Source organism: Thermobia domestica, chromosome 15 (assembly GCF_964235325.1).
Source record: "Thermobia domestica chromosome 15, izTheDome1.hap1.1, whole genome shotgun sequence".
In the NCBI taxonomy this organism is placed as follows: Eukaryota; Metazoa; Arthropoda; class Insecta; order Zygentoma; family Lepismatidae; genus Thermobia; species Thermobia domestica.
The window spans coordinates 27,215,145-27,238,868 of NC_137468.1; the positions used below are offsets into that span (position 1 = coordinate 27,215,145).

Here is a 23,724-nt window from a genome sequence, read left to right on the forward strand (position 1 = left end):
ACATAGATAATGACGGTGGTAACCACGTCTCTGTTTTCGTCTCAATCCCTTTGTGCCTTTCGTCCTCTCTCCGTCTTTCTCTCTTTCTTTACCTCTTCCCCCCCTCTCTCTTTCTGTCCATATTTATTAACGTGTTTCTGTGTCCTATATATATATATATATCTTAAAAGATGTTTCTTTCATCACCTGGCAACAGTAATGGGTTATGGTTTCCATGGTAGGAACGTAGATAAGGAAATTATTAAGACAAGTTGTTTTGCTCTTATGATAGCATCTGCTACAACGTAACCCACAAAATGGCCTCTCAGAATTTCTAGGAATGAAGCCATGACGTAAAATAAAAATTGAAATAGAACTCTTGAAGGCAATGGTATGAAAATGGGTTTCTATTCTCTTCTTCTATGGAAAGTTCTTTTAATGGAAACTTCATTTTCTTCCGTTGCTAACGGTGATTGTTATCTTGAGAATTGTATTTTTAAGAATAATATTATTTTATGACTGTGTTGCTGGCGGACAGTTCGAGCATTCTGGAAACGAAGGTGAATATACAAAGAGGAGAAAGGAAAAAATTACTTCTTTGCATTTCTTTTGTTTAAGAGCATATAGTAAGTTTAAGGATAGCTTATCCTTAGAAGAAAAAAGTGGATAGTACACAAGATGGCATTGCTTTACAAAATGAACATCTGAAAGATTATAATGTATGAGTAGTATTGATTGATTTAAGAATGTTTTTCACCATGTGAATTAAGAAAATGATTTAAGAATGTTTTTTAGCATATGAATTAAGAAAATGATTTAAGAATGCATTTCATCATGCGAATTAAAGACATGACTTAAGAATGCTTTTCATTATGTGAATTAAAGGAATGACTTAAGAATGCTTTTCACCAAGTGAATTAAGAATGTTTTTCATTATGAGAATTAAGAATGCTTTTCACCATGTGAATTAAGAAAATGCTTTAAGAATGTTTTTCACCATCTGAATTTAGAAAATTATTTAAAAATGCATTTCAGGATGTAAAATAAGTAAATGATTTAAGAATGCTTTTCACCATGTGACTTAACAAAATGCTTTAAGAATGTTTTTCACCATCTGAATTTAGAAAATGATTTAAGAATTCTTTTCACCATGTGAATTAAGAAAATGATTTAAGAATGTGTTTCACCATGTGAATTAAGAAAGAGATTTAAGAATGCTTTTCAGCATGTGAATTAAGAAAATGATTTAAGAATTCTTTTCACCATGTGAATTAAGAAAATGATTTAAGAATGCTTTTCACCACGTGAATTAAGCAAATGATTTAAGAATGCTTTTCACCACGTGAATTAAGAAAATGAATTAAGAATGCTTTTTACCATGTGAATGAAGATAATAATAAGAAAAGAACCTACTGCATGTGTCCTGTTCGGTGCTCTAGGCATTAGTGGGGTATAACTAAATGAAGAAAAGTCTTTCTTTCTTATAAAATAAAATGAATCAAGTCTTTCCGAGACAGAAGATGTTCATCCTACTCCCGAATGGGCAGATTGCATAAGTCATTGGAAGTAGTACTTCAATCTTAATAAGAAATAGGCTGTACTGAGATTGTAGTTTCTCCCTGGTTTCAACAAGTTCCCTGATCACAGGTTAGACTCCGTCAAGCTATGACCATATTATGAAGTTCTGTACCTTGTATGTGTCTGAACGCTTGTTGGTACCAAATTGAGGACGAGTTTGCTTTATGGTCCGTTGCAGATACTGGAGATGAGAATACGGCCAAACCCACGAGTTCAGTCTTAATGAGTGCGAAATCAAATTTTCGCGAGTCCAAGCAAGCTCAAGTTCAAACAAGTGTGAGTTTGAGCTAACGTGGTCCTCATTGAGATGGGTGAGCTCGATCTCCATTGTTGTATTGAGGATAATGAACCGGAGCCCAGGAGAGCCTGATCCCAAAACGCCATCTCTGCAGTAGAATATACTACCACTCGATAGGGGTGTTCTCTCCACTGTTGGATGTAGTCGGTAGGTGGGCTTAGGTCCATCCAACTAATGGGAATATTCCATTAACCATCTTTCCGAAGTGTTTTGTTGAAACGTGTTTGAATTTAAAACAACGTAATATGTGTCCAGGTTACAACTACTGGTCAGATTAATCTTCAGATGATGGCCTATGAGGTAGGGTACACACACTAAGCCCACCTGAGACAAAGAGATGCTATACACATACACAAAAATGGGAAATATCTTACAAGTTGCCGTTGTTACTGAAGCCAAAAAGTCACTGCTCCTAAAGTAGGTCATATCTCTAAAATAATAAGTTTTATTTCTTCAAATTAAGGGAAGAAAAGTTACCCAATATTCTAATTCTACAAATATCAATTACACTTATTTTAGTTCAAAACCATAAAATATTAATTTTCACCAACGTGACTTTCTTTATAAACTGACTCTCAAAAGGTCGAAACTTTGAATCTATATGTCGATTGTCAGTCTACAATAATAATAAATTAAAACGGACTTATCCGTTACATCATTACGGAAAGTGGATGATCCGTTTGTAACAAATTTTAAACATAGGTTTTTTTACTGTTCTCAAACCGGGCTTCAACATATAATTTTGATTAAAATGTGCACCTTAAGATAAGAGGAGGGGGAATGGAATAAAATGCTTTCCAAAACAGAGAATCGCATGAGCCCCTAAAGTTAGGGAGATGATAAGTGTATAGGTAGGTGTCCCAGCGTATCAGAATATTCCGGTTCTACAGGGATGGAGAGAAGGATCAGGTTCTAGCCTATAATTCAGGTTGATCGTTATGTATTCGACTGTTTGAAACGCTGCTGTCTCCTGTGTTATTGCAACAAAATCGTGAAGTTGATCCAGGCCGGTAGCCAGCCCAAAAATGTAGGGAGGGCCCGGCTGAAGTTAGGGGGGCCCGATCCAATCATACTATAGTTTATCATCGTATTATAGGTCATTTGCAAGCCTACCGTGAAAATTTTAGGGGGGGGGCAGCGAAACCTTAGGGGTCCGCCCCCCCCCTAGATACGGGCCTGAGTTGATCCCTTTATCAATGTGGTGTTTGAGCTTAATGTAGCGTAGCAGTTTCGTATTGATATTTGTGAAATGTCACCGACAGCGAAGCGTTATAGGGAACGCTATGTCATGGGTGTAGCTTACGTTCGTACCAGCGCGAGCCATCCGAGTAACCTAAATAAATGATATCATGTCAAAGCAAACATAAATATGAGGACCATGCTGAAACATTTGTTAACAAAATGGTCTGTTCGAGATTACCTGCGAAAACTGTTATCTGAGGTGCGAAAACTGTTATCTAGATGTTATCATTTCAATGTGACATTACAAAGAGATTAAATATGGTGCTCTCCACTGTCATTCATGTCATTTGGTGTCATTTTGGCCTTATACTTTATAAAGACTGTATTCATAACCTCCTCCGCGGTGCATTGCCGAACGTAAGACAAACTGCCGCAAACTGTACAAAAGACACTTGGAGTGTTCAAAATGGGAGACTCTTGTCACATTGAATCAAGCCTATACTTATCTTACGAGTAACGTCAATATTTGAAATATCAGTTACTATGATACCTCTGGCAAAAAAAAAAAAAAAAAAAAACTACCGAATTTCATTGCACTGCCGAGAATACTTCCCTAAGGAAATGGTGATTGTCACCAGGGTGCGATTACGATGAGAAGTTGGAGGTATATAAGATGGACGAAAAATAAAACTGAAAATTATGCCATGTACTTACAGGAACCCATCTGTTGGGAGTGTAAATAATCGGACAAAGTGTTTTCTATGCTTAGTCGGATAGTGTTTGAGAGTTAGTAGAGCAATTGCAGAAACAAGTGAATAGCGTTACTAGGTTATGTTTAATATATGTATGAAGTTCATAGTGAAACCCGTGGTCGATATTTGGATTTGAGCCGGAAGTGGCTAGTAAGATTATAAGGAATATGAGCCATTAATGGCTGTGTTTATTGTGTAGTTTTCAATATTTAGTTGCGGTTTGCTATAGATATTGAATGTTGGCGTGTTAATGAGGCAGGCTAAGAAAATGGCCATGCACATTAGTCCAGAATCAAATTCTAGGTGGCCAAAATTCATTTCAAATAGCTGGTGGCTAAAAATTGCAACAGAGGGGTTTTCAGGGTTGCTGATTTCAAATCTGGTAAAGTTTTGTTAAAAAATCAAGATGTCGGATTCAAGATGGCTAATCCAAGATGGCGGATAATTGAAACATTTCCTTCTATCGCTCAAGAGTGAGTGTCGGGGGGTTTTCGGGGTCGCTGATTTCAAATCTTATAACAGTTTTTTTTTGTTTAAAATTCAAAATGGCGGATCCAAGATGGCGGACTATTCGTAAAATTAACTATATGGCTCCTTGAATATGAGTTAAGGTTATTGAAAATAAATAAATGTTACTGGAAACTGCAACAATAAGTTTTAGAAAGTAAACAAACTATTTGAAGTATGTAATTTATTCTAAAATGAGATAATAAAGATCACTAAAGAATTTTAACTAAGAAAAAATATATCACATAAATCATCGTCTATTCAGCTGTCCAAAGTATTTTCTTCGTCTTCGGATTGTTCATAGTTCTTCACCCTCACTGCTATCTCCTTCTGTTCTCGTGTCTGACTCTTTCAGGAGCAATTGCAGAGCTTTTACCTCCTCCGGTAGAGTTGTACGCTTATTTCTTGTTGCTCTCCTAAGAGTGGTTATTACTGGATTAGAATCCACGAGTAACTGATGAACTAAATCTGTCGTGGTATGCATGCATGAATCTTTTCGAGTATGATGCATACGAAACTGTTTGTATTTTTTATTGCAAGACTCCTGAGCTTCTTCCGATAACATACCTATTGGAAAGATGGCGCTTTTTAATAACTTCTGCTCCGTGCATTAAAATCTTGTGAACGCTAACAGGCATTCTGTACCACCCGTATAGGTTGACAAATCTCCTTGCCGTTTCCTCTGTATATTTAGCCAAGGCTTCTCCATTGATAACCTCTCCACTTGAAATTGCAATCATTATGTTTCCAAATCTTCGAATCAAGTCTTCATCAAATCCTGTTATATCTGAAGACTGTTGAGCATTATGAAAAAAACGTCGGGCAACGTTGTCGGTATTAGAAGTCCCGACTTTTCCTGCTAGCATCTTATATATGTGTAGGCTTGTTTCATTCCGGAATCGGGTCTGAATTTCTTTTTTGATCATCTTCATTTCCTGTCGCTGAGCTTCAGTAGCTCCTCTTATTGTCGCAGCTTTTAAGTTTTTTTTATACGAAACTTTTAACACTGAATCTAAAAATTTAATCCAACTGTGAAGAGGAGATAAACCATACTCTAAGGTTTCAGGATTAATATTAAACTTTTTTAAATTTTGTAAATCATTCATCTCTTTCGGTGTGCATTTACAAATATAACATATTTGACTTCCAGTGTTTGTCAATGCATTTATAATTTTTCCGTCTATCATAGTAAAAAGGACCTTATATTCATCTAAAATAGGATTATTTTGGAATTCTACATACACTTGAATAGGAACCAAATCATTTACTTCTGCTTTCATTTGATTCACTTGGTTTTTAATCACTTCGGCAGTTTCTTTAACATATATAAATTTTATAGGACGGCACAATTTTGTTGACGATGGCCTATCATTGATCCAGATGACCTGGTGTTCTTCATTACTTAAAGTACCCTCAAGTTTTAAAGGGACCATAGAAAATAAAAACAGATTTCCACTTTGCAGACTTGAAGTTTGAGAGTCACCTTCTTCATGTTCATCGTCGATATCCAGTGCTTCATCTTGGTCTTGTGCTGCATCCGGAGTTTCTTCTGGTGCATGTGGTCGTTTTCTCCCCCCTTTTCCTTTTTCCTTTTGTCCCATCGTGTCGGCTGACAGAAGTTTGCCTTTATCGTCTGGCGGGAGTTCATTAGAATGTACATTTTATGGAGGTACATACATGTATTCGCTGTGTCCTGAGCTACCGTCGCAGCCATATTTTACAGTTAACACCACTTTCTTTAATTCTAAATGTGGGAGCTCTTCCACTGTTATCCGGTCTGCTATTTTTATAAGCCTTACGGCAGTGTGATCTAATAACTTTTGAAGAGGAATTCTGGCTCCTTCTAGACTCACTTCAATCCCTTCAGGATAGCAGCGATTATTTGCTTCCACTATTTTGTTGTACGGAGGGTAAAAGTTTTTCAAATTATGTTCTATGGCCCCTTTTCATAATGTGATGTAGCTATGCTTTGACAACTTACCATCCATCACCAATGCCAGGGCTTGGTCATCTGTGTATTGAGTCACTTCGGTTGACCTATCCATGCTTTGTTTGTATGCTCTTCTGATTTTTATAGGTCTCGTAGGCGAACCTTGCAACACATCTTTTAACAAATCGGCGGCTGCTCGCTTTCCCTCGTCTCGTAGATAAGACATTGACAAAGTAGTCGCCTCTTCCACTGACACATCACCTTTCAATTTTTGTATTTTTCGCCTTTTCGAACGCTCACTACTTTCCTCGAAACTCTTTGAAGGTCTTCCAGGACACGCTGCAACGTTCGGTTTTATCTCGAATTTTGTTTCTAGCCACTCCGAATGTTTCACTAAAAATTTGTTTCTGCTGTGATCTGCTGCTTTTCAATATTTGTGCAGTGTTGCACAAAAGTTAGCTACTTTTGACGTTAAAAGTTCTTCGTCGATTACACCTGTGTTCAAATTTTGTATATAGGCGACAAGATAATCCCTTGTGGCTCTTGTAGCTGGACCCTGTGGGTTAATTTGGTTCCTCCACTGCTCAAAAAGAGTCTTAAAAGTAATAACTTCTTCCATGATCAAATAAAAAAAAAAAGATTTATGTCACACAGTTTTAAACAATAATCATACAAAGTCGATTACATATAATTTTCCTCAACGGTTTTCACCTATAGCTGCATTATGTCCATTTATCTGACACCGGCGGCGCACGGCGGCAACGAAACCCACTTCACTGCACTTAATATTGACAAAACAATATGAAAATGTCGAAATCTTTTGGCAGTAATAGGCACTTTTTTTTCTCAGTCTAATAATTACGAAATGTAAACAAAAACACTATATGTTTACATCACTCGTCTATCCTTTAAAGCAACTTGACAAAAAAGCAAACTGATTACACAAATTATAAGCTTTAGGAACTTATTAACAAAAGAAAATCGCAAAAGGCTTACATTCGACTCGTAAACGACAAGCCACAGTCACAACAACTATGAAAATCATGACTAAGCGAACGCGTCATCCGTTGCTCTTTCTTTCAGCGACATTGGCGCCATGCGGCGAAGAGAAGAAAACTTAAAAATGTACAGAATTATTCAGGTATATAATAAAGAAACACTGTAGCACAAATTGCGCCTAAGAATTGCATTTCTATTTTTTCGTTTTTGGCCACCTAGAATTTGATTCTGGACCAGTGTGCCATGTAAATGGCACAACAAAATAACGTTGTTGAAATATAAATATCCCGGAACCTGAGCGATTCGAATAATGTACGTTTATGTACCCAAATACATTTAGATATATTAAAGGTCGAAAGTCGTCTGAGAGTGGTTTCTACATTCATTGGTAATCACTATAAGATTGTAAAGCTAGTAAAGTAAACACTAATAATACTTTTAAAAAGAAGACACATAACCTAACACCATCCCATCAAGAAATCAGTCTATAGGGGAAAACATCTAACTTTCTTATAGAACCCACAACAACCAGTAAGAATTCACATCGACAACGCATCCATCTATAGTGATATATCATTCCTTCGCTTTTATTACCACATGGACTAGCAAATGGGAAAACTAGTTCTTTATTTTCATGACATTTGTCTTTTTAAAAGAAAATTCTAGCACCAGTCAAAAGGATTTCTATGCATTTGGAGTGTTAATAGGACGTGTACAAAATCGCCTTCTAAGTACCCCTATTGCCCTATAGAAAAATTAAAGGAAAGAATTGAATGAAGTTCCAATGCCTCTGATCTAACGTAGTTTATTGTAGTGGGAAATGCGATGTCGAGCGATAGTCCATAACGCTTCTGGTCCTATAAAACACAACTTGTGGTGACTGCACTGCCTTTCATAGGGCAAGCGTACTTGGAAAATCGGTCAGACATAATATAATCAATCTTTTGAACTTCAAAATCTCAACCAATCGTATGTTCTTGAGAGCAGATAATTTCATGATCACGTAGATAATGTCTGAAAGAAAAAAATATTTACCGACTGTCTGTGTGTGTATGTGAGAGAAAGGAGTAGGAAGAAAGAAACACGAAAGAAATATATCGAAGCCCAGAGCCTGAATATATCCTCCAAGACAGGCAGGGAAAAGCATGTATTCTCACCAGATGAAAGAAATATGACCCAAAAGTGCGTGCATTTCGAAAGAAATAGTTTATTTAGGAACATATTTTTTTGCCCTCATGAAATATCACTGTTTTTCTTTATTTTCTCTGCCATCATTTTTGCATACATTGTACACGATTACCGTTGAGTGTTACACCAGCTGCATAAAATGTCTGCTTTAGAATACCAAATAAGACTGTGCATACGTGAAAACTTAAGCGACTTTTACGATATGTTATGTCGTATAGAGTTCGTTTATTTTTCACCTAAGAGATAAAGATTGCATAATGTAAGTATCGTAGTTTGTTATTCAAATTTAGAAACTGTAATATTTTTTTTAGACGTTTTATGTCTACTTTGGCATCATGTCAGTTTCTTTTTAATAATTGAAGAAACTATACGTGCAGTTCTAGAGTTTGACAACATGCGCATGTATTGGGAGGACTGTGTGTTAGTTCCACGATAGCTTCGGAGAAGCTTCCTTGTGGCAAAATGATTAGCATTTTTTTTTCGAGGATGACCTAGGTTCGATTCCCGCTGGTTATTCCAAATAGCTTTCAAGTCGGGCACGGAGGCTCAGTGGTAGAGCGCTTTCCTCTGGTGTGTGGGGTCTCTGGTTCGATCACGATCCATGTAAGTGTTGTGGTGGACAACATCGTTTCCGTGGTTTTTCTTGGGGGAATTCTCCCACATTATCAATCCACCAATTTTTTCATCATCATTCACTTGCTTTAATCACCGTGTACTTTAGCCTAAAAGGCAATATCGTGGGACGTTAAATTGAAAGATTTCATTTTGTAATAGAAAATGAAATGAAATCTTTGAGTTTTACGTCCCACGCTTATGCCGGTTAGGCTAAAGGAGACGGTGATGATGAGATATGCGTGAAACGGTGGAATGAAGAAAGTGGGAGGAAACGGGAGAACTCCGAAAAAAAAACAAGAGCACGGTGTTTGTTCACCACAAAGTTCACTTGGCTGGGGTTGGGATCGAACCCGGGACCCCAAGCACCAGAGGTGAACGCTCTAGCACTGAGCCACCGCGCCCCCCATTTTGTAATAGAATTCAACCCAAATAGCTTTCGTTAGCAGAACAAAACAAAACAGCTTAGAATGCTCGAGGAACTTTGCCAGAACGAACTTAATTTTTTTTTTTTTTTTTTGTTGAGTCCACAACCAATGAGGCAATAATTATTTGAATCAATAACTGGTATTAGTGTTGATCAACACCAATATAATCTCTCTATGACTTATGGTTCTCGAGAAATGGCTGCTTAAATTTCCCAAAATCGGAACTTTTTTTTTTTTTTTAACCAATATCTCGGGAAGGATAAGAGTGACGCAAAAAATTCCAAATCAGTTTTTGATACTCCATCGCGAATGGAGGGCTCAAAATAGAAAAGTTTGCAAATAATGCACAGACACAGACACACATACACACATATATATACACACACACACAAACACAGAAAGAGAAAGAGTGAGAGAGAGAGAGAGAGAGAGAGAGAGCATTTAGTAAGGAACTTCTTAAGTTCGCTGAAAGTTCGATTGTAATATGATATCTAGTGCGTGCTTTACTTGAAACTAAACATTTCTGACCAGAGTAATACATTTATTATTAGAAACTAAATTACAGTGTAACAGTTTCAACAACTTAACTAACTTGAAACTAAACTTTAATAAACACTTCTGACCAGATTAATACACTTATTACTAAAAACTAAATTACAGTGTAACGGTTTCGACAACTTAACATTGTCTTCATCAAGCACTAATGAAAGAGATATTTATTTATTTATTTATTTATTTATTTATTTCCTCCAACAGAGAGATCTCTCCAATTATAGGAGGTGTGCACAATTGATTACATTATTATATTATGTAGACTTAAGAGAGAAAATAATGCCATATACAGTGTAAACATGTTAAAGAAACGGAGCATGATGTACAATAGATTTGGGAGGTTTACAGGGGCTAGAAAGGCAGAATAGACCAATGATAAGGAAATGGAAGGAAGCACAAAGGATAAAGAAAGAGAAAAATGACAAATTAATGAACTGGACTGTTAATACATAAGCTCTGGGATAAATTATTAAACAAATTGAAGTAAAAGAATAAGATTTAACAGATTTATATGTAACTTATATTCATTATATAGTTTTATATAGTATATAGTTTTACTTATATAGAGTTTTATATATTGTTATATTTTATAGTTTAATTTTTATGTCTATATATATTTTTATATTGCTATATTTATTGATATAATCAGTTTTATTTAGTATAATATGTTATATTTAATTTAGATCTAATAGGCATCAGAGGAAGATTAAAAGTTTTGAGGCATTTGATCAAGTATAAACAGGTCTGTTACAGATGTTTGGAAAAGATGAACACAGGTGGGAGGGTAATTAGGTCAGGGCAGGTGCCGACAGATGGCGCTCGGGGAAGTACGACTCTGGTGGCTTCCTATGGAAACAATGAACTTGAGTACTTTAACTTTTAGTATAAATGTCTATGATCTAAGATATCTCTTTCAGTTAGTGTTTGATGAAGACAATGTTAAGTTGTCGAAACCGTTAGACTGTAATTTAGTTTTTAATAATAAGTGTATTAATCTGGACAGAAGTTTTTATTATTCCTGTAGTGAATTCCAGAGTCGTCATGGATAGAGTTCAAGGGCGCCCATGTTGTGGTTTCCAAGGGGGGCAAGTATAAGCGATATTTCAAATTTTGTTATAACTAATGTAAAAATTCTATTTGGTTTTCGATATTCCCAAGTACAATTTCCTATGAGGGCGATCGCCCCACCTTGCCCCCCCCTGATGGGCGCCCTTGATAGAGTTGCTTCTGAAGTACGTTTATTATTTGTGGTTAAGAGGTAAAAGGTTGAAAGAGACTTGGCGTCTCCTGAGTGGTCATATCAGTAAAAGTTAAAATTTTATCTTAACAAGCTAAGAGAGCTTACCTACTATATTCATTCCTATAGTCTTCTTCTCTTAACTTCTGGGGAAAAAATCTTTTTATTTTTATTATTATTTTTTTTTTATCGATGTACCATTCCCCAAAAGCTGCTAGCGGACTTAACTCTATTTAGAAAGAAGTTGCAATAGTTCAAAAAGCTTGCACATATTGTGATAATTCAGCAAATATTACTCGATTTTGATGAAATATGGCATTATTTTTTCTGAGGATCTTCAATCATCTCAATGGCATAAGGATTGATATGTATTGGCCTCGTTTGTCAGTAGTGCGGCTGTATAGAATGAAATCTACAGAAAAGTACGATTTGAAACATTTTAGTGTGTTTAGTGCTCTCCCACCGGGAATCCAAGCTGGAACTTCCTGCAGAAAGGCATACTTTCTAACCACTGGACTGAGGAAGAAGGGGACTGGCCCCATGGCTTGTAGATCATCATCATCATAGGTATTCTGCCTTTATTGGCAGGTCACTTGCCGCAGCTGAGAAGCTTCCATGCTCCACGATCCTCCGCTAACCTTTTCGTCTTCGCGTATGATCTTTCTGTTTTAATATCATCCATTAATTGTAGTCTCCTTCGCCCCCTCCCTCTCTTTCCCGCCACCATACCCTCTAGGACGTCCCTCATGATACAATCTCTTCTTAGGCAATGTCCCAACCAGTTTCTCTTCCTCTTCCTAATAATATCTAAAAGTGTTCTTTTCTCACCCACCATTTCTAACACTCTCTCATTCGTTTTCCGCTCGACCCAACTAACTCTTTCCATTCTTCTCCACACCCACATTTCGAAGGCTTCCAGTCGATTTTCGTCACCCTTACGCAATGTCCACGTTTCCGCCCCATACAGCACAACACTCCACACGAAGCATTTTATGAGTCTTTTTCTCAACTCTTTGTTCAAGGTCCCACAAAACAGACTTTTCTTTCTTTTAAAGGCTTCTTTCGCCATTCCTATCCTTGCTTTTATTTCACGTTCGCATTTCATGTCATTACTAAGAACACTACATGACTTGTAGAAATCGATCAAAAATTAAGTGGTAAACCTACCCAATCTTATGGGGGGAAAAAACTGTTCACGATTTCTCTCGTTCAGTATTCAAGGTTTAAACTTTCTACGCCCGCCAGAATTTTAAACGAAATCGTAGACCGTCATATTGAGGCTGAGTTGTAAGCTCCCGGGGCGAAAATTTACAGACGCCCCCACTCCTCGCTAGTGTACTATGAAAAACAACCAGAGTGTACTCTTAGATTTAAATATGGAACGTAAGATCATAATGAATGATAAAAGATGTTAGTATTATGTCATTTCTTTTAAAGTCAATGGCTTTTATAGTTAACACATGAACTTAATGAAAACATGGTTTTCAATCATTGAGATCGAATGCTACTCTTGTTTATTTTGAACTTTGTACACATCAACATAGTAATAGCATAGAATACACAAATATCGATACAAATGTTAAAGTCCAATACGTAAATGAAAAAAAAAAAAAAAACAGCAATTTTCTGACTTTCACTAAAACCCAACAATATAAACTTTTCTCTTCTTGTGATTAACACACAAATTTTCCAGTAAATTTATCATAACGTCATAATACTAAAGTAACTTTTTCAGGTGACGTTTGTAATTATTTGTGAGGTAGTATTTGTTTCAATTCAGTTCTACAATTATAATTTATGTTCGAAATCAAAATGTACGGTTTGTTAATGTTTGTTTTGCAGGACGATGTTAACGATACGTTCTACCAAAACATGTAGTGTAAAGATCATAACTTGAATTTTGTTGATTTGTCGTCCCGGCGCCCCGCCCACTCGACGGCCCTGGGCCGTGATGGCACCCCTAATTATCACAGAGTCATGATTTATACATCTTTGGAAAGCGTATAGAACACCGATTCCAACAAGATAACATTTGTGCAATTCTTGTAATATTCGTAGAATAAGAAACTAAAAGTCCTAAAATATTTTAGAAAATAGAATTTGGGGGGCCCTGGCAACCCTTGCAGTTACCCTATGCTGACAAATTGATACTAATGTGTAGGTGGGGGCCGCGATGGCTCAGTGGTAGAGCGTTCACCTCTGGTGCTAGGGGTTCTGGGCTCGATCCCAGCCCCCACCAAGTGAACTTTGTGGTGGACATAAACCGTATGCGTGGGTTTTCTCGGGGTTCTCCCTCTTCCTCCCACTTTCTTCATTTCACCATTTCATTCATTACTAATCATCACCGTCTCCTTTAGCCTAACCGTGGGACGTAAACCTCAAAAATTTCATTTCATTTCACTAATGTGAAGGCAACATAATTATGATAATAATATAAATAAATGGTAGTCATTGTTACAATACAAAGCGATATAAACATTCAGAATGAAATTTCTAGAAAAAAAAACGCTTCGTATATCATTTTCGAAGGGCTGCAAGTTGCAATTGTACCGTCCTCCACAATAGTACTACGTTATATGCACACATCATGCATAGCATCAACAATTTTGCTTCTAGACCAATTCAACCGACCTGAAAATATAAATGTACCTGACGTCAAAAAAAAAAAAAAAAAAAAAAAAAAAAAAAGACAAAAAATTGGCCAACTTTGTCCCCCCTCTATAAGCAAAAAGTACACGTACAGAGTGTTACCATGTAGTGGATTACTTCATTGTTCCACATACCAATTTTTATGAGTGTACTTCCAAGCGGAGAATGGCTCCCAAAGAAACCTGACGCAAATGACAAAAAACATACGAAATTCACCCTCCTCCTCATCCGTAATAACCCACTACATACATAAAATGCATATCGGCGGTAAACTTAATCCTTCAGAAATACAGTGATACCAACATTATCATCTTAGATTAATTCAGGGCTGAGCTAATGACGTTTAAAGCATTGTTGCACCACTTGCATCAAGGGGCGTTTAAAGGTTAGGTCCAAGTCATAGGAGCCAAATAGCAATAATACGCAGTGTATTGTTTCTGCAAACTTTCTTGTTGTATCACATCATAATTTCAACAATTTTTCACCGTCATTTTAAGGGGCTGAAGCTGTTGATTTGTGTGTGTGCCAGTAGCGTAGCGTGATATTCCGAAAAGGGGATGCCAAAGTTAGTCATTTGTGCGATATAGTACTACTGCAAGCAGCAATACATAGCTATTCCGAATAGAAATATAGGGTTATACAAAATTTAGGAGGAAGTCCCCCTAATTGGAGGTCTAGTGGGGCATAGAGAAGCGAATGCGTGGATTACGTTAGAATTTAAAAACCAATTGTCTCAGCTCCTTCTTGCTACTACCGTTGTGACGAGAAAACTAGGCCCCACTTTTGTATGAACATTGTTTCCAGCATCGTTCCCTTCATTTCTTTCTCGTGGGCGGCTTTTTTCTCCACATACCACACGTCAATCTCGTTCTTTCAAAAAAAAAAAAAATCGCCCCTATAAATTTGTCATCTTGGGTCCGGAACTCAGACACCCGTTCGTGAATATGGGCCTGATTGTATATATCATTTGAAGGTGTAAATACAAAGCACTTAAACCAACTCTGGGGGCCTGTTTCTGTATCCAGATACTGAAGTCAAGGGCGCAAATCTGTCTTCAACTTTCGTGGGATGGGTAAGACTGTTCCCATAATCCTTTCCTTTTTTAACGAAGTTCAAAATATTTATGAAGTTGAAAAAAATGCTGTGGAGGATTAGGGAAGCAGAGTTGTCTATAACATCGGCAGGAGGGTACATTTTAAGGCTTATTGTGGGGGGAGGGGAGAAGAGACTCATATTACAGTAGATGAATCAGATTTCTGAGGTAAACCTGTTGTACTTGTATATTATATACCAAATGATGTAGATGAAATAGTGGTACATATCATTATTACAACTCAGTGCCGTGAGCACATTCTTAAATTTGAATATATGCATAATAATAATTGACATGTTTCTACTTACGCATCCAAATGATCCACATTAAAATTTTAGGACATTTGTTTTATAACAATACAAATAATGACTTCCCCAAAACTATGAAAGAAAATCAATCAGGCCTATATTTGGCGCAACAATACTCTTATCTGAGCAAAATTATGATTACCACAATAGCATTATAGGAATTGTTACAGGAATTAAACAAATAATTGAAAATAGACTACTAATAATTAATGACAATGAAATATTAAAGAATGCGATTCTTTTTTAAAAATGAAACAAGTCAAAGGACATCAGTTTCGTTTGTGGCAGTCGGATAGAAATCATCATCACAATCTCAAATTGGATTATTGGGGGGGTGGACAAGATTGTAGAGAACATGTTCCCCTTATGTCCCCGAGATTTGTGCCAGTGACTGAAGGGCCCTGGCACAATCTTTGCGAGTGACGGGGAGTGGTGGCTCTCTTGATCCTGATCGGTGAGCGTAATTCTACAGAATGCTTTACATTTATGCCTGTGTCTTTGAGCTCCTTTACGATGAAGATTACAATTACGATGCATTTAGTTGTGATTAAGGCATAACTATTTTAATACTATTATTTACATAACCGGAATACTTCAAAATGCGTTGAACTAACCATTTCCATTTTGTTCTATTTCCTTTATATTAGGACTCGTACGTTCTGTTCAGAAACTATAGCTTAGTTCAAAATATATACAGTTGGAAATACTTGAATATGCCAGCGTATATCTAAAGCAAATGTAGGGTTGCAAGGGATGAGGAGGAGTGAGAAGGGATGTATTGCGCATGCGCATTCAACAGAAAGCAGACGATATTCCCGATGCTTTCAGTAGGCCTGGAAGCCCGAGGAAAGTAGCATACGGCAGGAGGAAAGACAGAAAATGTGCATCTGAGCGACGCGCATGCGTAGGTTCCTCTTGTCAAAGTAAGTCGAGAGAGCGCGCCAGAAGATTGCAGTGGAAATAATTGTGATAATTACAAGCAAACAATTTATATATAATGAAATACGTACTTTTTCTTATTAACAGGGGATGCCGGGCATACCGGCGTTCTCTTACGCTACGCCGCTGGTGTGTGCGAAATTGATCCATAGCTTGATCTTCGGTGAGAGTGAAAATCCGAGCTGTAGTTCGGATTGCATTTGAAGCTGCAGGATTCTCCTTACGTAGACCCGGCGCTGGTCGATCAATGAAAATGTTCATTCAACATTATTAGAAGTCTACGTCAGATGTGAATATAAGTATCTTTCTGGATGGTGGATACAAATCTAGATGTTCACGGAAATACAAGAATGTTAATGATTGATCTTCTAAACATTGTTAATTACTTATATCTTATAATAAAGTATAATTATCCTTATCGGAAAATGGGATGTTAAGTAAGTAGGTAAGTTTTCCTTTAATTTCGTATTTCTGTTCACTTGAACATTATAACATTTTATTCAGCGTCAGACCCGTAACTTAGATTTTTTCTGGAGGGGGGCAAGCATTAACACGCGTATTCGGGCTCCATAGAAAAAAATGTTTTTCTAATTCTTGGGTCCCCTCTTTCCATCTTTCTCTTACTCTCTAGGGGCCCCCGGAGCCTGTGGGCCTTCCCACACGGCAAGATCTGCGGGGCTAGTACTTACGCCCCTGGGCCAGCTCCATACATGACATATTAATTAATGGGACAATATTGACAAATCTCAGTCATACGAATAAATTTTATTTCTAGGGCCCCTAATAGTGAACATTTTTCACTGAAATGTACCCAGGACTGATTTTTGTTTTTTACCTTTTGTGTGCTGTTTTGTTTGTGTAATGTGAACCTGTTTGATGCTTCATTTATAATTTCATGTTCGTATCGTATATGGAATAAGAAAATTTTGTCTTAAAATGGGCCTCCCTCGAACGGTGGGAAACTTCCCTGGGAGAGCAGTTGCCCCCCTCCTGTTCCTCCACAAGTTACGGCCCTGTTCAGCGTAGTTAATGTACAATAGAAAGAGATAGTATTGAATATTTATCTTGAATTTTATTTATATCATAGTATCCAGCAAATTATAAAAGGGAGGAACTTACTAATTGTTATAATTGGATAACTATTATGGAACAAACACGTTTTACATATCTCTTGTCTCATTACCTGAGATGGAGGGACGGATACAGATGTGTGTGGATATGAGTCCTAATGGAATGTGGTAGGAATTCAGGTTCGGGTTGAGTTGAGTTGATTTTAAGTTTAACGTCCCTTTCAGCAACGAGGTTATATGAGACGGGACCAACTGATTAACGTGGAATCCGAAGCACATGAGCTCCCGCCGGGAATCGAACCCGTGTCTCCCACGCCAAAGTCGGATACAGACCAAGGTCCTGATGGAAAGCAGTAGGAATGTGGGTTCGGATACGGAACTCGATGTTGCGGATATGGGTCCTGTTGGAATGCAGTACGGATGAGGATGTGTTATCGGATACGGACCGAGATGTAGCAGATGTACGTCCTGATGGAATTCAGTAAGAGTGTGAGTGTGATTTAGTTTTGTACTCGCGTAGACCTCTAATCATCACTACTTCCAATAACGTAGATAACTTAAGAAGATATAATTATACTCATGTGAATAAGATTACTACCTCTACTTTGTTGCATTTTCTAACCCACCAGCTTGAAAGATCAGATTCCGCTAATATATAAAGTGCAATGGAATATTTGTAGATTCAGTTCATTATTTACAAAGAAAATAGGGTACATATATTTGCTCATTTGCTTACAAAATCAGATAGATTGAATAATATGGGGTGATGTTGAGAATATGTTAAGTTGCATGTAAATATAGATACTCAGAGACACAATTTAATACAAATGGCTCGCAAAACCTGGTGAATCGGGACAGTAGAGGGGATAATATTTGGGCAGATTGTACGCAATGATTGCATAGTATGTCCTTAATACTTCTTCTGAGTCTCAAACCTCCAAGAAAGAATAACCCACAAAAAGACATCAATGTCTGCATATTTCGTCACGTATCTTGAAATGTTACACCATTTACATCTGATTTACACATATTATGAAGCTATGAATTATGGTTTCCACTATTTAGATGCAGACAAGAATACTAACATCAAATTATTGGACATATATAACCGTGACTCAGCATTTGTTATAAGGACTTGATGGTTGATGTGTGTGGCTCAGGAGATCTACTGCAGTGGTGTGGGAAAAGAAAGATAGAAAGGCGAGAGAACATGTCAGAAAACTGAGAGAGAAAATGGCGGAACTGATGATAGCTTGCTTCAGCTTTAGACGACAGTCAACATAAAGAGTTAGAAAGTCGTTTGAGGCACTGTGTGTGCGGGTTTTGAGTCGTTGCGCAGAGAACATTTTCGCAATATAAGCTTAAGTCTTTCCTTTTCTCTATTTCGTTACAGGAATAGACTCTGATAACATTTCAAGGGTTGATAAAAACGAGAAGCTAGAACTCACCCCTTTTTTACTCTCTACCACCTCTCAACCCGCTCTACCACCCCGAACATGTGTGCCAGAAAAACACACACTCATAGAAAGAAAAACCGTCTATATCGCATCAAGGACTAACTCCCTCCACTTTCTCCACATACAACATAAAATAGACCATTTTGTACCCTAGATGCTTCAAATATAGCTTCCTGTAGGCGATTCTGGTGGTACGAAATCGCTTCCCTACTTGTGTATCTTTTATGAGAAATATCGTCTCGCTTTTTTTTATTATTATTTTTCTTTTCTTCGTTCTCTACAACTCACCTATCATCAACTCTCTCTCTCCACAACGTACGTTATCACTTGTGGGCAACCGACTTTGAAACTGCTTCAAAATGGCGGAAATGATGTCTGCAAAAGGAAACTAGGAAATGGCATGGCGCGCAGAGATCTCAAAATATTAACTTTCTTTTTTCGTTATTTTTTTAACATTAAAACCATTACTTTTTTCTGTCTCTTAGAGAAAGAGAGAGAGAGAAAAAAAGAGAAAGAAAGAGAGAGAGAGAGAGAGAGAGAGAAGTATGAACTCATGAGAATAGAGGCAGGCAAGAAGCATTTTAATCTAGAGATGAAATGATGTAAAATTTTGAAGTTATTACTTTCTGTACTGGTAAGCATTTACACTAAAGTTTTGGTATGGCTAAATGCCTTCTGTTAGTGGTATCCATTTCATTTTAGCAATTAAGTTACATCACGAGATCTGATTGGCTAGTTCAGTTAGGTGGCTCAGTGGTAGACCGTTCACCTCTGGTGCTTGGGGTCCCGGTTCGATCCAAGCCCCCGCCAAGTGAACTTTGTGGTCGACAAACACCGTGCGCGTGCGTTTTCTCGGGATTCTGCCGTTTCCTCGCACTTTCTTCATTCCACCATTTCATTCATTACTCATCATCACCGTCTCCTTTAGCCTAACCGGCATAACTGTGGGACTTAAAACTCAAAGGTTTCATTTCATTTCGTTTTATTTCCCAATCTCTGATTCTGCCTAAGAGCATGTCTGCATGTAGCAGTCATGTGTGCAGTTTTTGTCAATGAGCAGTCTCAAAGTCAAAATGGGATGGAAATCTCCGAGAGAGAGAAACAAAAACATTTTCTTATGATAAATTCTAGGTCTAAGTTCGAAGTACTTGTTTCTGACAGGTGCTTTTCTTTTCTTTCTTTTTCGGGAAGAGAAAAGTTTTGGCGCCTAAGAAATTTCAGTATATAATATTGCAAATTTGCAATCGGATTTATTTACATTGCTATTTGTGGTAATAAAGAAATTGTCATTGGAAAACATTATTGTAAACATTAAGTTTTGTTCGTCACCCATCGCAAGTCTTAGGTGCCCCAACAAGATCGATATTGAAAATTTAGTATTTAGATATATCGATGTTGATATATTTGCGATATCGAATGTTGATATGTGTCAATATAATATCGACATATTGCAAGACCCAGATCCGAGAAATGATGCTTAAAATATACTGGAATCAATAATCAAAATCTAAATATGTTCTTGCATTCCGTATCCAACGTTGAGCGGGAAGGAAATGATCTCGAACAAACATTTTAAGCCAAAAAATTGTTAAAATAAAAGTAGTTATACTTCCCTCTTAATAGAAAACTATTACTGTAATTTATCATTTGCCTCTGTTTCTGATTGTCATCAGAAATCAGCAACAGTATACATACTTTACATAGTATAGCAATATACTATAATTTTTCACAACTAAGCAAACCGGAAGGTGATAATAAAGTGGAATGTTCTGCAAAGTAATCATAATTCATTGTCCTTATTTCTGTCAGTAATTTGGACACAGACTCAGAACTACAAGATTAATAGAACTAGAAATGGGAGATTTAATTCGTTTTTTCTCTCACACTAAAAGACGTCTGTATTTTGCTGAGATTGTCATTTTTTAAATATATAAGTCCCCTATCCCGGGCTAATTCTGGCTACCGGGGTTTCGAGGTAATCGGTACAGGAACGTGTAAAGTTTGTTGACTCTCAGATCTCGATAGTTTGTTAAAAGAGATTTAGTAATTCATGTTGTTATTTCTTCGTTACAAGACACTTCCGATTGACTATATTCATGGTGAATTACTGAACTTATACACTCCGCATAAAAAAGCGACAGCTAATACCTTGCAGCTAGCCATCCAATATATACCTCCTTATCCCACAATTGTGTCTCTTAGAAATATCCCTCTCCCACTTTCCTCTCTTCCATATTAAAATCAGCAACAACATGAGCACAATTCAAATTTCAAAATATACATTTATTAGTGTCAATAAAGTGAAAGAATAAAAATGAGACGAAAAGAGTTGAGTTGAGTTGATTTTGAGTTTAACGTACTGTCCAGCAGCGAGGCTATATGAAACGTGGACCTACTGATCAACGTGGAATCCGAACCACATGAGCTTCTGCCGGGAATCGAATCGAATGATCGGGGGGCTCATCATATATTCACTGTTGGTATAGACGTTGGTACTCGTGCCTATTTTACTGCTGCCACAATAATCATTGCTGTTCCTACAGGAATTAAGGTATTCAGATGAATTGCCACACTTCATGGAGCACAAATAACTTACTCACCTTCAATCTTATGAACTTTAGGTTTTATTTTCCTATTTACTGTTGGAGGTCTCACGGGAGTTGTATTAGCAAATTCATCCTTAGACATTGTTCTCCATGACACTTATTATGTAGTAGCACATTTTCATTATGTACTATCTATGGGTGCTGTATTTGCCATCATGGCAGGACTTATCCATTGGTTCCCTCTATTCAGAGGAACAACAATAAATCCTACATGACTAAAAATTCAATTCCTAGTAATATTCATAGGAGTAAACATCACATTCTTTCCTCAACATTTCTTAGGTTTAAGTGGGATACCTCGCCGGTACTCAGATTATCCAGATGCCTACACTACATGAAATATAGTATCAAGTATTGGCTCATTCCTTTCCTTCGTCGCCGTATTAGTACTTGTAATTATTATGTGAGAAGCCTTTGCGAGAGCTCGACCAGTAGTCTTCTCGGACCAACAAACAACATCTTTAGAATGATTCCAGAACTTGCCGCCAGCAGAGCATAGTTACGCAGAACTTCCCTTATTAACAAACTTCTAAGGTGGCAGATAAGTGCATTGGGCCTAAGCCCCAAACATAAGAATAAACATCTTCTTTAGAAATGGCCATTTGAAATCAACTAGGACTTCAAGATGCAGCGTCCCCTGTAATAGAACAAATAGTATTTTTTCATGATCATACAATACTCATTGTAACTATAATTACAGTCCTCGTAGGCTATCTACTAGCCTCTCTCCTACCAAATACATATATTAATCGTAATTTATTAGAAGGCCAAACCCTAGAAACTATTTGAACAATTTTGCCTGCTATTACACTAATCTTTATCGCCCTCCCATCTTTACGACTCTTATACTTACTAGACGAAATTCACCAGCCAGCAATTACTCTTAAAACAATTGGACACCAATGATACTGAAGTTACGAATATTCCGACTTCTCCTTAACAGAATTTGATTCTTACATAGTACCCATCAATGAAATAAGTCCTAATTCATTTCGTCTTCTAGATGTGGACAATCGCATCGTATTACCTATTAATATTGACATTCGTATTCTAATTACCGCTGCCGATGTTCTTCACTCATGAGCTATGCCTGCCTTTGGCATTAAAGCAGATGCCACCCCAGGACGTTTAAATCAAGTAGCAGCTAATATTACACGCACAGGCTTATTTTTCGGTCAATGTTCAGAAATTTGTGGTGCAAATCATAGTTTCATACCAATTGTTGTTGAGGCCTGCCCTCATTCAGTATTTATTAACTGAATAACAAAAATAATACAAGAACTTTCATTAGGTGGCTGAAAGTAAGCAATGGTCTCTTAAACCAAAAGATAGTAAAGTAACAATTACTCCTAATGGAAAAATTAGTTAAATTATAACGTAAGCATGTCAAGCTTAAATTACTACTTAATAGTATTTTTCTATCCCACAAATATCTCCCCTAAAATGACTCATCTTATTTATTATATTTTCCTTGTGCTACCTCTTATTTGCATCTATTATATATTTTAATTCAAACACGCCTCATCCTTCCTTAAATAGCACTAACATTAAAAAAAACAACCATAAACTGAAAGTGATAACAAATCTTTTTTCAACATTTGATCCCTCTACTTCAATTATAAACATGTCATTTAATTGACTTAGAACAGTAATTGGACTTCTAATTATTCCAATCCCATTTTGATTTCTGCCAGGACGTCCAAACATTTTATGAAATAAAATTACCTTAACCCTTCATAAGGAATTCAAAACTATTTTTGGTCCTACTAGTCATCAAGGAAGAACCTTCCTATTCATTTCTTTATTCTCCTTCATCCTATTTAATAATTTTATAGGCCTATTCCCTTATGTATTTACTAGCTCTAGACATCTAACTTTTACATTAACTCTCGCTCTGCCCCTTTGAATAAGTTTCATAATCTATGGCTGAATTAACCACACTCAACATATATTTGCACATCTCGTTCCTTCTGGAACTCCGGCCCCTCTCATACCCTTTATAGTATGCATTGAAATAATTAGTAACATCATTCGACCTGGGACCCTAGCTGTTCGATTAATAGCAAATATAATTGCAGGACATCTCCTCTTAACCTTACTAGGTAATACAGGCCCTTCTTTATCTCTTTCCATACTTTCATTACTAATAATCGGACAAATTACCCTTCTAATACTAGAATCTGCTGTCGCAGTAATCCAATCATATGTATTCGCCGTCCTAGTCACACTATATTCAAGAGAAGTTACTTATGTCAGCACCACAAAATCACCCTTACCACCTTGTTGATCAAAGCCCCTGACCACTTACTGGAGCTCTAGGGGCCTTAATTACAACCACAGGTCTCACTAAGTGATTTCAT

The 23,724-nt window shown here is 37.0% G+C and overlaps 1 protein-coding gene and 1 pseudogene across 1 annotated transcript in view; both read left to right on the forward strand.

Annotated features, from left to right (window-relative positions):
* LOC145672143 (alkaline phosphatase, tissue-nonspecific isozyme-like) overlaps positions 1–23,724 on the forward strand; it is a 689,601-nt gene that overhangs the window by 403,779 nt on the left and 262,098 nt on the right. The window lies entirely within an intron of this gene.
* On the forward strand, positions 17,661–22,649 carry LOC145671977 (cytochrome c oxidase subunit 1 pseudogene; annotated as a pseudogene).